The following is a 14,774-nucleotide window of genomic DNA, read 5'->3' as shown; positions in this document are numbered from 1 at the left end:
AAATTCAGTTGTTGAGGTGAGGAAAAATGAGAAGGGCCTCGCTATACCACTGAATCTATGACTGAGCACTGCCAAATCCGAAGAGAAAGCATCCACGGTGGCAGGAAGGGCTATTTTCTACTTACTGTCTCTCTGGGCACTCAAGCAGTATCACTTTTTTTTTTTTGGTGTCAGTAATGTACAATTACATGAGCAACATTTTGTTTACTAGACTCCCCCTAATCCCCCCTCCCAACATTATCAAGTCCACTCCACACACCCCATTACAGTCGTTGTCCATCAATGTAGTAAGATGCTATGGAAACACTACCTGTCTTCAGTGTGTTATACTGCAATCCCCGTGGACCCCACACCCTACATTATGTGTGTGGATTGTAATGCCCCCTTTACCCCTTTATCAACACTTCCCACCCATAATCCCAGGTCCCTTTCCCTTTGGTAACTGTTTGTCCATTCTTGGGTTCTGTGAGTCTGCTGCTGTTTTTTACCTTCCCATTTTTGCTTTGTTCTTATACCTCACAGAGGAGTGACATAACTGGATAATTGTCTTTCTGCAGCTGGCTTATTTCACTGAGCATAACACCCTCTAGCTCCATCCGTGTTGTTGCAAATGGTGGTAGGATTAGTTTTCTTCTAATGGCTGAATGATATTCCATAGTGTGTATATACCATCTCTTCCTTAGCTGTCGGGAGACGTAGGCCATAGAAACAATGGTCTCGCCCTTTTTTCCTAGGCCTCTAGTTTTTAAGGCTGCCCCGTTTAGGAAAGATCAATTGACCCAGCTTGCGATTAGACCGCTGGGATACAGATTAAGCAGCTGCCGTGATAACATCTCCTCCTTAGTTAAACCTTTTTTCTTTTCTCAGTAATTCCCCACCCATGATCTTTTCCAGAGAACATTCTTCAGTTAGGTATTATAGCAACCTAGATAAACCTTGCCACTTCAGCTGGGGCAGTTTCCCCCTCCTAGCTCCTATATAATCTTCCTTGTAAGAATAAACTTTGAGACCTTGATGAGACTTTCGACTTGTTCTCCTTCTTTGTGCCTGGTTTGTCTCCCATCCAGGTTAACTTACACTCGAGCCCTTGTTGAACTACCCACCGGCCGGGGCATGTGGCGCCCGATGTGGGGCTCGAGGTATGAAGCCTGATCTAGATGTCACTCATATGGACGGCTGTCCTTCTTTCCTTGGATCGCCACCCCACCGGTGAGTGAAGATCCGCATGAAGATCACAACAGATGTACCCGCCTGTGACACAGATCAATAAAGGTAAGGAATGCGACGCAATCATGGGGCAAACACTAAATAAGCATGAGTTATTTGTTAAGGGACTTAAGGCATCTCTCAAGACACAAGGAATACAGGTTAAGAAAAAAGATTTAGTTAAATTCTTTATCTTGCTAGAGGATGTCTGCCCATGGTTACCCCAGAAAGGAACTATAGATGAAAAACAGTGGTGCCTATTTGGCAACTGCCTGAATGATTATTATCATTCCTTTGGCCCTGAGAAGGTCCCAGTACAGGCATTTTCTTATTGGAATCTCATAAACGATGTGTTGCAGGTCCGCCACTGTCACCCAGATGTTTCAAAGGTTGTTGACGAAAGTGAAAATTATCTGAAGGGAAATTTAAAACCAGTCAGACTTCTCTCCCCAAACAGGAGGTCCCCGAGGATCTTCGTCCCTCATCCCCAGCCACTAATTGTCCCTCTGTGTCCATTCCCATGCCCGAGGTTAAGAATGATCCGCCTTCTAGCGGCCCCCCAAAAATCTATTTAACCAGTCCTATCCCATCTCAAGTCCAACAGCCCTGATGATGATGCCCTCTATCCTGAAGAGGAGGCAGAACTAAAAGATGCCGCCGCTAAGTACCATTATGTTGATTTGCCCCCACAAGCACCTTTAGGTGCAGGTCCACCGCCCTATTACATACCAAGCCCTATAACATACCAACGCCCTATGAAACACCACCCCCTTTAACAAGACACTGTTAAAATCTCTCGGGAGGCGCAGACCCTTAAGGCACTGCATCAGATCAAAAGGGAGAGAGCCCTAATGCTTAGTCAATTACGTAACCTTGACTTAGAGAAGCTCCCCCCATCCCCCCTGTCCAGAAAATAAAAGTAAGTTCCCCTCTACTCCCCCCGTTCAGAAATTTAAAACCAAAAATAAAACCCTTAATGTCTTTCCGGTAACCCGATCCCAAACTAGACTGACCGAGGGAGAACCGACAGAGGGAGAGTCAAATGAGGCTGAACCACGAGAATCAGAAGGGGGAGATACAGATGCAGAAGAGCCTATAGCCCAGCCTGAGTCAGAAAACACTGAAGGAGAGGACGAGAATGCAACTTCAACCATTAGGAATCAGTGGTACCGCCGCCTTAAATTTAAAAATATAAAAGACTTAAAGAATGCTGTTTCCTCATATGGCTCTCTTGCCCCCCTTACTATTTCATTGTTAGAGTCTCTACGCGAAGACTGGCTTACAGTTAATGATTGGGGCATGTTAACTAAAGCCACCTTAACAAGAAGTGACTTTCTCTTATGGAAAGCTGATTACACAGAAAGATGCCAGGATACTGCCCACCGCAATATGGCTGCGGGCGGTCCTTCCAAATCCTGGACATTAGACAAACTTTTGGGCAATAGCCCCTATGACGCAAATGAAAGACAGGCTAAGGTTTCTCCAGGCTTACTCACACAAATCCAACATGCAGCCCTTAAGACCTGGAAGAGCATCCCTTCTAAAGGGTCGGCCGTCACCTCTCTTGCCAAGGTTAGACAGGGGCCGCAGGAACCTTACAGTGAATTCATTGGTCACCTTACAGAGGCCGCCGAATGCCTCATGGGAAGGGAGGAAACAGATAATGAATTAATTAAACATCTTGCTTTTGAAAATGCTAACTCAGCTTGTCAAGCTGCTATGCGTACCCATTGTCGCGTCAAAAATGTCTCCAACTTCATAAAACTTTGTGCCGATGACCCAACCTCTTGCAATATCGGAATAGCCATAGCAGCAGCTCTTAAAGATTTTACTCAGGGACCCAGGCCCAAGACTTGCTTTAATTGCAAGCAACCAGGTCATTTTTCAAGAGAGTGCACAGCCCCTAGGACCGAACGATCGCTCCCATCATTCCTGTTCCTGCGATGCTAATGGGGTAAGCATTGGGCCTCCGAATGCCACTCCAAGGCTGATATACAGGGTAACCCTATGCCTCGAAGCAAGGAAAGTTGATACAGGGCCCACCCCAGGACCCCAAAACCTACCCGTGACAGAACCCTGGGGTCGTCAGGTTCGTCCCCCAGTCAGTCCAAAATCCAGCGTCACTATCCTCTCCCGAGCAACTGCCAGTAGCGCCGGACTGAACCTCTGTTTCACTTCCCAGTCAATATTGACCCCAGAAATGGGAATTCAAATTCTTTCAATGGGGATTTTTGGCCCTTTGCTGCAAGGAACCTTTTTTCTTATTCTGGGTCATGCCAGCTCCACTATTCAGGGCCTCACCATTTCTCCAGGAGTCATTGACAATGATTATACCGGAGAAATTAAACTTATGGCTCAGCCTTTCAGGGACCAATTACCATTTCCCCTGGCCAACGGATTCCTCAATTAATATTACTTCCCTTCGATGACAAAAATCCTTGCTATAAGCAAAAGAGAGGCACCCATGGGTTTGGATCATCAGATGTTTATTGGACACAAGAGATCACTCAAAAAAGACCCCTTCTTAAGTTAAAAATAAAAGGAAAAATCTTTGAAGGCCTTAAAGATACTGGCGCGGATGCCACAGTTATTTCCAGTAAGGATTGGCCTTCATACTGGCTTCTCACTGCTTCCATGACTCACCTTAGAGGTATTCGACAGACCTTCAAACCCCTACAAAGCTAAAAAGTTATTCAATGGGAAGATGAAGAAGGCAATCACGGTACTGTCCAGCCCTATATGCTTGCAGGCCTACCTATCAACCTCTGGGGCAGAGATATTCTCTCTCAAGTGAAGTTCATTATGTGCAGCCCTAATGAACTAGTCACTCACGAAGCTCAGTCAAGCCTTTTGCCCTCGGCAAGGGTTGGGCAAACACTCTCAGGGCTCAAAAGAGCCTGTCCCAGTCACCATAAAAACTGATCATGCTGGAATTGGCTATGAAAATTTACCCTAACGGCCGTTGACATACCTGTACCCCATGCAGATGAAGTATCCTGGAAAACAACAGAGCCTGTATGGATTGATCAATGGCCCTTAACTTCTGAAAAAGTGGCTGCATCCACAATGTTAGTACAGGAACAACTTGCTGCCGGCCATATCGAGCCCACCACCTCCCCCTGGAATACTCCTATTTTTGTCATCAAGAAAAAATCGGGAAAATGGAGGTTACTTCAAGATCTTAGAGAAATTAGTAAAGCTATGATACCTATGGGGACCCTTCAACCAGGCTTCCCCACTCCTGTGGCGACTCCTGCGGGATACTGTAAAATCATTAGTGACCTAAAAGATTGCTTTATCACAATCCCCCTACATCCTAAAGACCGCAAGCATTTTGCATTAGTTTGCCGGTAATTAATTTTAAAGGCCCTATGCCAAGATTCCAATGGAAAGTTCTGCCCCAAGGAATGGCAAACAGCCCTACGCTGTGCCAAAAATTTGTAGCTCATGTTATAGACCCATTAAGACAAAGATGGCCTTCTACATAATTAATTCATTACATGGACGACATCCTCATGGCTGGTCCTAACCCCACTGAACTCCTTGCTTAATCCCAACAGCTTTCTAGGGCCCTTACCAGAGCTGTCTTCAGATAGCCCCGATAAAATTCAATTAAAACCCCCTTACTTGTTTTTAGACTTTGAACTCTTTCATAATAAGATTCTTTCACAAAAGGTTCAACTTTGAACAGATTGCTTAAAAACTTTAAATGATTTTCAAAAACTTCTAGGAGATATTAATTGGCTCAGGACTTATCTCAAGCTAACTACTAGAGAGCTTAAGCCCTTGTTTGATATACTTAAAGGGGACCCAGATCCTACTTCCAGTAGCTCATTAACAAACCCGGCCCTAGAAGCCCTAAAGGCAGTGGAAGCCGCAATTCTAAACCAAAGGGTCACTTTTATCTCTTATGAGAAGCCTCTTCTCCTAGTCATTTGTGCTACTGACTTTACACCCACCGGAGTGTTCTGGCAAGAGGGGCCCCTTTTTTGGGTCCATTTACCTGCCTCCCCTCCCAAAGTCCTTATCCCCTATACCTCTTGGGTGGCTGAACTGATAAAAATCGGACGCGACCACAGTAGGAAAATATTCGGTAAAGACGCCGACAAAATTATCCTACCCTAGTCAACTACTCAAATCCAGTGGTTGATAGAGAATGACGATGAATGGGCACCATCCTGCAATTCTTTTCAGGGAGCCCTTGACAATCATTACCCTGCTAACATGCTTCTCCATTTTCTAAGGACCCAACCATTTGTTTTCCCTACATTGACCTCCTCCCAACCCCTTCCTCATGCCCCCCTAGTTTTCACCGATGGCTCCTCCAACGGAGTGGCAGCCTTCATCATAGATAGTCAAACCACTTCCCTAAAATCCCCATTCCACTCCACTCAATTGGTTGAACTCTTTGCTATTTTACAAGTTTTTCAACAACTCCCAAATACTCCATTTAACCTATACACTGACAGGGCTTATATTGCTCAATCCATTCCCCTTTTAGAGACCGTTCCCTATATAAAACCCACTACAAACGCCATCCCTCTGTTTTTTTCCATTAAGCAATGCATACATTCCAGGCAACATTCCTTTTATATAAGCCATATTCGTGCCCATTCTGCTCTTCCTGGACCTCTAGCCAGAGGCATTGCTGTGACTGATAAAGCAACCCAACTTGCCCTTCTCACTGAGCTCGATCCTGAGGCTCAAGACAAAGAAGCTCACTCTTTACACCACCATAATGCTCAAACCTTACGTCTTCTTCTTAAAATTACTAGAGAACAAGTCCGTCAGATTGTTAAACAATGTACAAATTGTGTCACTCTCCTGCATGTCCCTCAATTGGGTGCAAACCCTAGGGGCCTAGTTCCCAATGAGATCTGGCAAATGGATGTAACACACGTCCCCTCATTCGGAAATCTTAAATATCTTCATGTTACTGTAGGTACCTTTTGTGGATTTATTTTTGCCAGCCTCCATGTTGGAGAACCTTCAATAAATGTTATTGCTCATGTACTCAATTGTCTTAGTGTCTTGGGAAAACCCGAGATTATCAAGACTGATAATGGTCCTGGATATACTGGAAAAAAAAACTCCAAGAATTTTGTCGCCAATTTCAAATCAAGCATGTTACAGGCATACCATACAATCCCCAAGGTCAAGGGATTGTCAAACGAGCCCATGTAACTATTAAACATACCTTCCACAAATTAAAAATGGGAGATTTATATCCCATGAAAGGCTCTCCAAGAAATATTCTTCATCATGCCTTTTTATTCTTAATTTTCTAACTTTGGACGCTCATGGCAAATCTGCAGCTGATCGCCTTTGGCATCCACAAACTGATAAAACTATGCCACTGTCATGTGGAGAGATCCCCTCACTTCCCAATGGAATGGCCCCGACCCCGTATTCATATGAGGCCTTTGGTCTGCCTGTGTTTTCGACACCAAAGAAGGAGCTGCTCGCTGGCTTCCAGAGCATTTGGTTAAACCAATAGATTTACCAGAAGATTTTTAAAAATCTTATCCAACTGTTCAGGGTGGTGACACCCCCTGAGACATCCTTTTTCTTTTTCTCTCCATAGATTCTGGCCGCCGGTTTAGTCCTTGCCTTTATCTTAGGCATAGGACTCGCCGCCTCCAACCCTCCCCAGTGGACCCTTGTAGAGCAGAATATTCTTCTTACCACTTACTGGATCCTTGTTGTCATCTTTGCACTTCTTAACTGCACCTTATAAAAAGATGAAGCCCATCAACTCTCGTGTTTTCACCTTCTTCGCGGAACCTTACAAGATCTTCAAGACCAAATAGATTCCCTTGCAGAAGTAATCTCACAGAACAGGTGTGGCCTAGAACTTCTCACCGCAGAACAAGGCGGCATCTGCTTAGACTTAGAAGAGAAATGCTGCTCCTACGCAAACAAGTCTGGAGTAGTTCGTGACAAAATAAAAAGACTCCAAGAAGATCTTGTGCAAAGAAAGAAAAAACTGTTTGAAAATCCCCTATGGACTGGGATGAGTGGGTTACTTCCTTATCTTCTCCCTATACTAGGACCATTCCTTAGTCTCATGCTTGTGCTCTCCTTTGGCCCTTGGGCCTTCTGGAGAATTACCACCTTCATTAGAGAACAGATCAATACTGCCCTCTGCAGACAGATACAAGTCCACTATCACCGGCTTGACCTTGCGGACCAAGGCTATGATGTGCCAGATGACTCCCCTCCTTTAGAAGCTGCATAGGATTCAGACCTATGCATATCGGCTCACAATAAAGTGAGTGCGATATGTGCACCAATGTGGGTGCGAAGCTAAGCATCACAAGGGAAGGTCCATGAACCGCCTCTGAATTCCCTGAGAGAAAAACCTGGCTTGCATGGAGGTTGGTATCTAAAATAAGTACGCCCTTCCTCCCCTCCACAAAAGATACCAAGGGCCAACGTTGACCCCCATCAATGGGGAGACTCAGAGGAGCCAGGTCACTACTCCCCCAATTGTTTAATGCGCGCTGCTAAATAGCGGGCCTCCCCCTCTTTGGTATAAAAGAAGGGAGGAGATGTCGGGAGCCGTAGGCCATAGAGATAATGGTCTCGCCCTTTTCGCCTAGGCCTCTAGTTTTTCAAGCCTGCCCCGTTTAGGAAAGATCAATTGACCCAGCTTGCAATTAGACCGCTGGGATAGAGATTAAGCAGCTGCCATGATAACATCTCTTCCTTAGTTAAACCTTCTGTCTATTCTCAGTAATCCCCCACCCATGATCTTTTCCAGAGATCATTCTTCAGTTAGGTATCCTAGCAACCTAGATAATCCTTGCCACTTCAGCTGTGGCTGTTTCCCCCTCCTAGCTAATATATAATCTACCTTGTAGGAATAAACTTTGAGACCTTGATCAGACTTTCGACTTTGTCTCCTTCTTTGTATCTGGTTTGTCTCATCCAGGTTAACTTCCCCTCCAGCCCTTGTTGAAATCTCCACCGGCCAGGGTATTTATCCATTCATCTCTTGATGGACACTTACGTTGCTTCCATTTCTTGAGTATTGTGAAGGGTGCTGTGATCAACATAGGGGTGCATCTGTCTCTTTCAAACTGGGCTCCCGCACTCTTAGGGTAAATTCCTAGGAGAGGAATTCCTGGACAAATGGTATTTCTGTTCTTTGGTTTTTTGGGGAACCTCCATACTGCTTTCTACAATGGTTGATCTGACTGACATTCCCACCAGCAGTGTAGGTGGGTTCCGCTTTCTCCACACCCTTGCCGACATCTGTTGTTGTCTGTCTTTTGGGTGGTGGCCATCCTAACTGGTATGAGGTGATACCCCATTGTGGTTTTAATGTGCATTTCTCTGATGGTTAGCGATGTGGAGCATCTTTTCATGTGCCTGTCGGCCACGTGAAATTGCTTCTGTGGAGAAGTGTCTGTTCAGATCCACTGCCCATTTTGTAATTGGATTCATTTGCTTTTTGTGTGTTGAGTTTTGTGAGCTCTTGATACATTTTTTGGATGAAAAAGCCTTATCAAATAAGTCATCAGTGAATATATTCTAGCATACTGAAGGATGTATTTGGTTCTATTGTTGGTGGTCAATCAGAATCCTAGTAAACCCCCTACCACTTCATTCCAAATCTGACTAATTACTCCTTTTTCTTAGAACACCAACGAGCCGAGAAAACTGGAACGAAGAGGAAAAGCTGTGATGCAGGTACATCTAGCGTAAAACTGAGAGGTGAGGTGGTGTGGAGACTGGTAGGTTGTATCTTTCCATGTGCTGCTTTCAAGAGTCATAGGGAAAAAGATTGCCAAGTAGATGAAGCCCAGAGTGTTGACGTCACCTGGTATCTATAGAGCCACATAGCCTATAGCCATTGATGGGAAGGCTAGCTTGCGGCAATGTTGTCTTTCCTGCAGCGTTAGACGAGCGGCGTCCAACATATGCAGTTCAGTCATAGCCCATGTATTACTTTCCTGGCAATGGCCGGGGTTGACCTGAGAGCTGTGCCAATCCTGCTGGGCTGTCACAGCACCCCTCTCGGAACAGGGCCTCAGAAGCACTCCCAGGAGACAGAGAGAGAGAAAGAGAATTGCGCTGGAGAGAAGAAATAGTTTTATTTTCTGTAGCTCCCTGAGCATGCTCCTGATGTTTATTTTGAGATCTCTTTCTCAGGAAGATTGATTTGAGTCCAGTTACCAGGTTCCTTTGAAGGTTCATATTTGTAGGTGGCACCCTCTAGCTCCCAGAAGCTTTAATCTCTGGAGATGCTCAGCATTTGTTGGGACAGCAGTGGTCCCAGGGGAGCAGTGTCGTTGCCCAACCCCGCCGGGTAGAAAGAGGTCTTTCCTGCTTTCCGGACGCAGTGTCCATCTCCATTGCCAGGGAAAGTTTGCTGAGCATGCAGGTAGAAGCTGCCATCGATGGGGGCGGCCGTTTTGCAGGCCGGTGTCAGTGGGGAGGCAGGCATGTACCAGTCACAGAACAGTAAGGGGCCTCAGAGCTGCGAGGCCAGCCAGGGGAATCGAGCGCCCAGAGCTCCTGAAATCTCCTCCGCCTGAAGGCCAGAGTGCACCCGGGCAGTTTGGCGCACATGTCCTTTCTCCTGAGTGGCAAGCCCTGTGGAAGCCTTGCCCCTTTAGCAGTTCTCTCGCTGTTAGGATATCTCTCAGACTGTCCGCTTTTATTTTGTCCCACAGAGGCCAGATGTGGATCCCTGTGTTGTCCCACAAGTGGCTGGAATCTCAAGTTTCTTTAAGTTTTCCGCCTGTCCTTGCTTTCCAACTCACTGATTCTCCAGAGCACACCACTTGTATGGTAGGTTCGTGCTCCCAGAGCACATCTCCTGGGTGGTACATCACACTTCTCCTTGAGGTGACAGCCTGCCGCAGCAGCATTCTTCCCTGCTGCTCTTCCAGGGTTTGGTGTAGTTGTTCTATTTCCATATTGTACGTATGTATGTGGTTTTGGTTTTGGGTGGAGGTTTCCGCCTACACTCTCATGTGAGCCGACGTATTTAATCCCATCAGCACATCATTTTTTTTTTCAGTTTCACTTATCTAGGGTACCGGTCCCCACCCCGTCAACTTGTAGTTTGTCTTCATCCTTGGATCTCAAGTGCGTCTCCTGTAAGGGAGCACGTCGGTGGTCTTGAGTTCTCATCCCTTCTTTTAACCCTGTGTCTTTTGATTGGAGAACTCAGAGCCTGTCTTTTTATTCTGACAATTGAGAGCTGTGACCTTATTGCACTTAAAAATTATTTTTTGTTATCATGAACCTATAATCACATAAAGAACATTATGATCACCAAGTACATCAATTCCCCATCCATAAAACCCTTTACAGTCGCTGTCCATCAGGGTGTAGTAAGATGCTGTAGAATCACTACTTGTCTTCTCTGTGTTGTACAGCCCTGCCCATGAACTCCCACCCCACACATTATTCATGTTAATCCTGATGCCCCCTTTCTTTCTCCCCATCCTGATCCCACCCTTCCCACACACCCTGGCCAGTCCCTTTCCCTTAGGTAACTGTTAGTCCACTCTCGCGTTCTGTGAGTGTGCTGCTGTTTTTTTCCTTCAGTTTTTCTTTGTTGTTATACTCCACACATGATTGAAATCATTTGGTACATGTCTTTCTCCGCCTGGCATATTTCACTGAGCATAATACCCTCTGGCTCGATCCACATCACTGCAAATGGTAGGATTTGTTTTCTTCTTATGGCTGCTTACTGCACTTTTTAAACTGGATTTCATTCTTCTTTTTGTTTGTAGTTTTGCTGTGTGCTTTCACCATTGCTCTCCTAGTTATGAGCAACACCTTTGTCTTAATCGATATGTACCGATATCTATCTGTCGGTCTATCAATCTATCATCTATCATCTATCTATCTTTCCATCTATATATCTATGAATCAATCATCTTTTTGTCTCCCATTTATCCTTGTGTACAGAAGAGTTAACAACATAGCCTATGTCACTTTCCTACATTATGCTTCCAAAAATCTTGCAGGGTATCTAGGCCATAGGGAGAGCACAGGGTTCACTGAGACACTTGCAGGTCGAGTCAGAAGCGTGTGCCTACAAAACCAAGAAATGGTGGTGCAGGGACTTGAACCTGTATATCTGTCCTCTGTCCTCTTTTACCTCCTTCTCACTTACTGACTGTATTTAGCAACGTTCATTGACTAAGTGCTCCCTGAAGACCACGAGTATCCTTCCTCTGGGACTGTTGTCGACAGAGAAGTGAAGATGGTGCTTTGCTCACCACCATGTTTGAGGGACATCTGCATGATCACCGGTGATAGGACGAGGGACACATAAAAAGATAAACCAATTTATACACAGGAGCATTTGTGAGCAAAGAGTGAGTTGTGGAGTGACGTGTTTATTTGAGTGTCCGAACTTCCCTCTTTATGTGGTTATTACTCCTTTACATTCGTAAACATCATAAAGCTCACTGATTTCAAAAGCCCAGATGCATATAATTACAGGAATTCAGTTGTTGAGGTGAGAAAAAATGAGAAGGAGTTTGCTGTCCCACTAAATCTATGGCTGGGCACTGCTGAAACCAAACAAAATAGTTCACAGTGGCTAGATAGGGCTATTTTCTACTGACTGTCTCTGGGGACTCAAACAGACTCCATTTGTTTCTTTGTTTGTTTCTCAGTTTCACTTGTGTAGGGTACCTGGTCCCGCCATTTTGGTTGTATTTTGTCTGTGTCCTTGGATCTCAAGTGAGTCTCCAGTAAGGGAGAACATAGGTGGTCTTGAGTTTTCCTCCGTTTTTCTAACCCTATGTCTTTTGATTGGAGCACTCAAAGCCTGTCCTTTTATTCTGATAATTGAGAGCTGTGCTCTTACTGCACTTTGAAATTATTTTTTTGTTATCATTAATATACGATCACATGAAGAACATTATGCTTACTAGACTACCCACTTCACCAATTCCCCCCCTAAACCCCGTTACGGTCATGGTCCATCAGAATGATTGGGTGCTGTAGACCCCTTCACCATGTCCCCCTCACACACCGCGTTACAGTCGCTGTCCATCAGCGTGTAGTAAGATGTTGTAGAATCACTACTTGTCTTCTCTGTGTTGTACTGCCCTACACATGCCCCGCCCACCCGACACATTATACTTGCTTATCCTAATACTCCCTTTCTCCCCACCCTTATCCTTCCCTTCCCACTCACCCTGCACTGTCCCTTTCCCTTTGGTAACAGTTAGTCCACTCGGGTTCTGTGAGTCTGCTGCTGTTTTCTTCCTTCAGTTTTTCTTTGTTGTTATACTCCACAAATGAGTGAAATCATTTGGTACTTGCCTTTCTCCGTCTGGCCTATTTCACTGGCCATAATACCCTCTAGTTCCATCCACGTTGTTGCAAATGGTAGGATTTGTTTTCTTCTTACGGCTGCTTACTGCACTTTTTAAACTGGATTTCTGTGTTCTCTTTTGTCTGTAATTTCTCTATGTGCTTTCACCATTGCTCTCCTTGTTATGAGCAATAGCTTTGTGTTAATCGATATGTACCTATGTCTATCTGTCTGTCTATATATGTATCTATCTATATATCTATATATCTATCAATCCATCAATCATATTTTTGTCTGACCATCTGTCCTTGTGTACAGAACAGTTAACAACATAGCCTATGTCATTTCCCTACATAATGCTTCCAAAAATCTTGCAAGGTAACAAGGCCGTAGGGAGAGCACTGGGATCAACCGAGACACTTTCTGGTCGAGTCAGCAGTGTGTACCTACAAAACCAGGATATGGTGGTGCAGGGACTTGAACCCATGTCTCTGTCCTCTGTCCTCTTTTATCTCCTTCTCACTTGCTGACTGTATTTAGCCACATTCATTGACTAAGTGGTCAATGAAGACCACAAGTATCCTTCCTCTGGGCCTGTTGTCAACAGAAAGTAAACTTAGTGCTTTGCTCACCGCCATGTTTCGGGGATATCGGCGTGATCACCGCTGATGGGAGGGAGGGAAAATGAAAAAGAACACCAATTTCTAGACAGGAGCAGTTGGGAGCAAAGAGTGTGTTGTGGAATGACGTGTTTATTTGAGGGTCCAAAGTTCCCTCTTTATCTAGTTATTACTTCTTTACATTGGTGAACATTATAAAACCCACCGATTTCAAAGGCCCAAATGCATATCATTACAGCAATTCAGTTGTTGAGATGAGAGAAAATGAGAAGGACGGTGCTGCACCACTTAATCTACGGCTGGGCACTGCTGAAACCAAGCAAAAAGAATTCACGGTGGCCAGATAGGGCTATTTTATAGTGAAAATCTCTGGGGACTCAAACAGAATCCATTTGTTTGATTGTTTCTCAGTTTCACTTGTGTAGGGTACCTGTCCCCACACCTTCGGCTTGTAGTTTGTCTGTGTCCTTGGATCTCAGGTGAGTCTCCTCTAAGGAAGCACTTAGGTGTCTTGAGTTTCCATCCCTTCTTGTAACCCTGTGTCTTTTTTCTGGAGCACTAAAAGCCTGTTATTTTATTCTGATGAATCACAGCTTTGCCCTTATTACACTTAAAAAATTTTTTTTGTTATCATTAATCAACAATCACGTGAAGAACATTATGTTTACTAGTCTCCCCTATTCACCAAGTCCCCCCAAAAAACCTCTTACAGTTGCTTTCAATCAGCAGAGTTGGATGCTGTAGACCCCTTCACCATGCACCCCCACACACACCACATTAAAGTCGCTGTCCATCAGCGTGTAGTAAGATGCTTTAGAATCTCTAATGGTTTTCTCTGTGTTGTACAGCCCTCCCCATATCCCCCCGACCCCACGCATTATACATGCTAATCCAATTGTCCCCTTACTTTCTCCCCGCCCTTATCCCTTCCTTCCCACCCAACCTGCCCAGTCCCTTTCCCTTTGGTAACTGTAAGTCCACTTTCGGGTTCTGTGAGTCTGCTGCTGTTTTTTTCCTTCAGTGTTTCTTTGTTGTTATACTCCACACATGAGTGAAATCATTTGGTACTTGTCTTTCTCCGCCTGGCCTATTTCACTGAGCATACTACCGTCTAGCTAAATCCATGTCATTGCAAATGGTAGGATTTGTTTCCTTCTTATGGCTGCTAAGTTCACTTTTTAAACTGGATTTCCTTCTTCCTTTTTGTTTGTAGTTTCGCTATGTGCTTTCACCATTGATCTCCTTTTTATGAGCAATAGCTTTCTGTTAATCAATATTTATCTGTATCTATCTATCTGTCTGTCTGTCTGTCTATCTATCTATCCATCTATCTATCTATCTTCCTATGATCTATCTATGATGTCTATCATCTATCAATCTATGTACCTATCTATCTATCATCTGTCATCTATCTATCTATCTATGAATCAATCATCTTTTTGTCTGCCCATCTAATCTTATGTACAGAACAGTTAACAACATTGCCTATGTCAGTTCCCTACATTATGCTTCCAAAAATCTTCCAAGGAATCTAGGCCGTAAGGAGAGCACTGGGTTCACTGGACACTTCCAGGTCGAGTCAGCCACGTGTGCTTATAAAACCAGTAAATGGAGGTGCAGGGACTTGAACCCGTATATCTGTTCTCTGTCCT

At 44.7% G+C, this 14,774-nt stretch overlaps 1 long non-coding RNA gene across 2 annotated transcripts in view; it reads left to right on the top strand.

The window, feature by feature from the left end:
- The window catches only part of LOC130684767 (uncharacterized), a 183,937-nt gene that overhangs the window by 158,589 nt on the left and 10,574 nt on the right, over nt 1-14,774 (top strand). Inside the window, exon 4 of one of the 2 annotated variants that reach the window (XR_008999092.1) lies at nt 9,888-9,906. The exons of the other annotated variant lie outside the window; for it this stretch is intronic. This is a non-coding gene — a long non-coding RNA (uncharacterized LOC130684767). Of the gene's footprint in view, nt 1-9,887; nt 9,907-14,774 lie in introns of those variants that run through there. 2 annotated transcript variants of the gene reach the window in all.

Source organism: Manis pentadactyla, chromosome 9 (genome assembly GCF_030020395.1).
Source record: "Manis pentadactyla isolate mManPen7 chromosome 9, mManPen7.hap1, whole genome shotgun sequence".
In the NCBI taxonomy this organism is placed as follows: Eukaryota; Metazoa; Chordata; class Mammalia; order Pholidota; family Manidae; genus Manis; species Manis pentadactyla.
The sequence above is the reverse complement of the archived record's forward strand: the minus strand, read 5'-3'. Positions and strand labels throughout refer to the sequence as shown.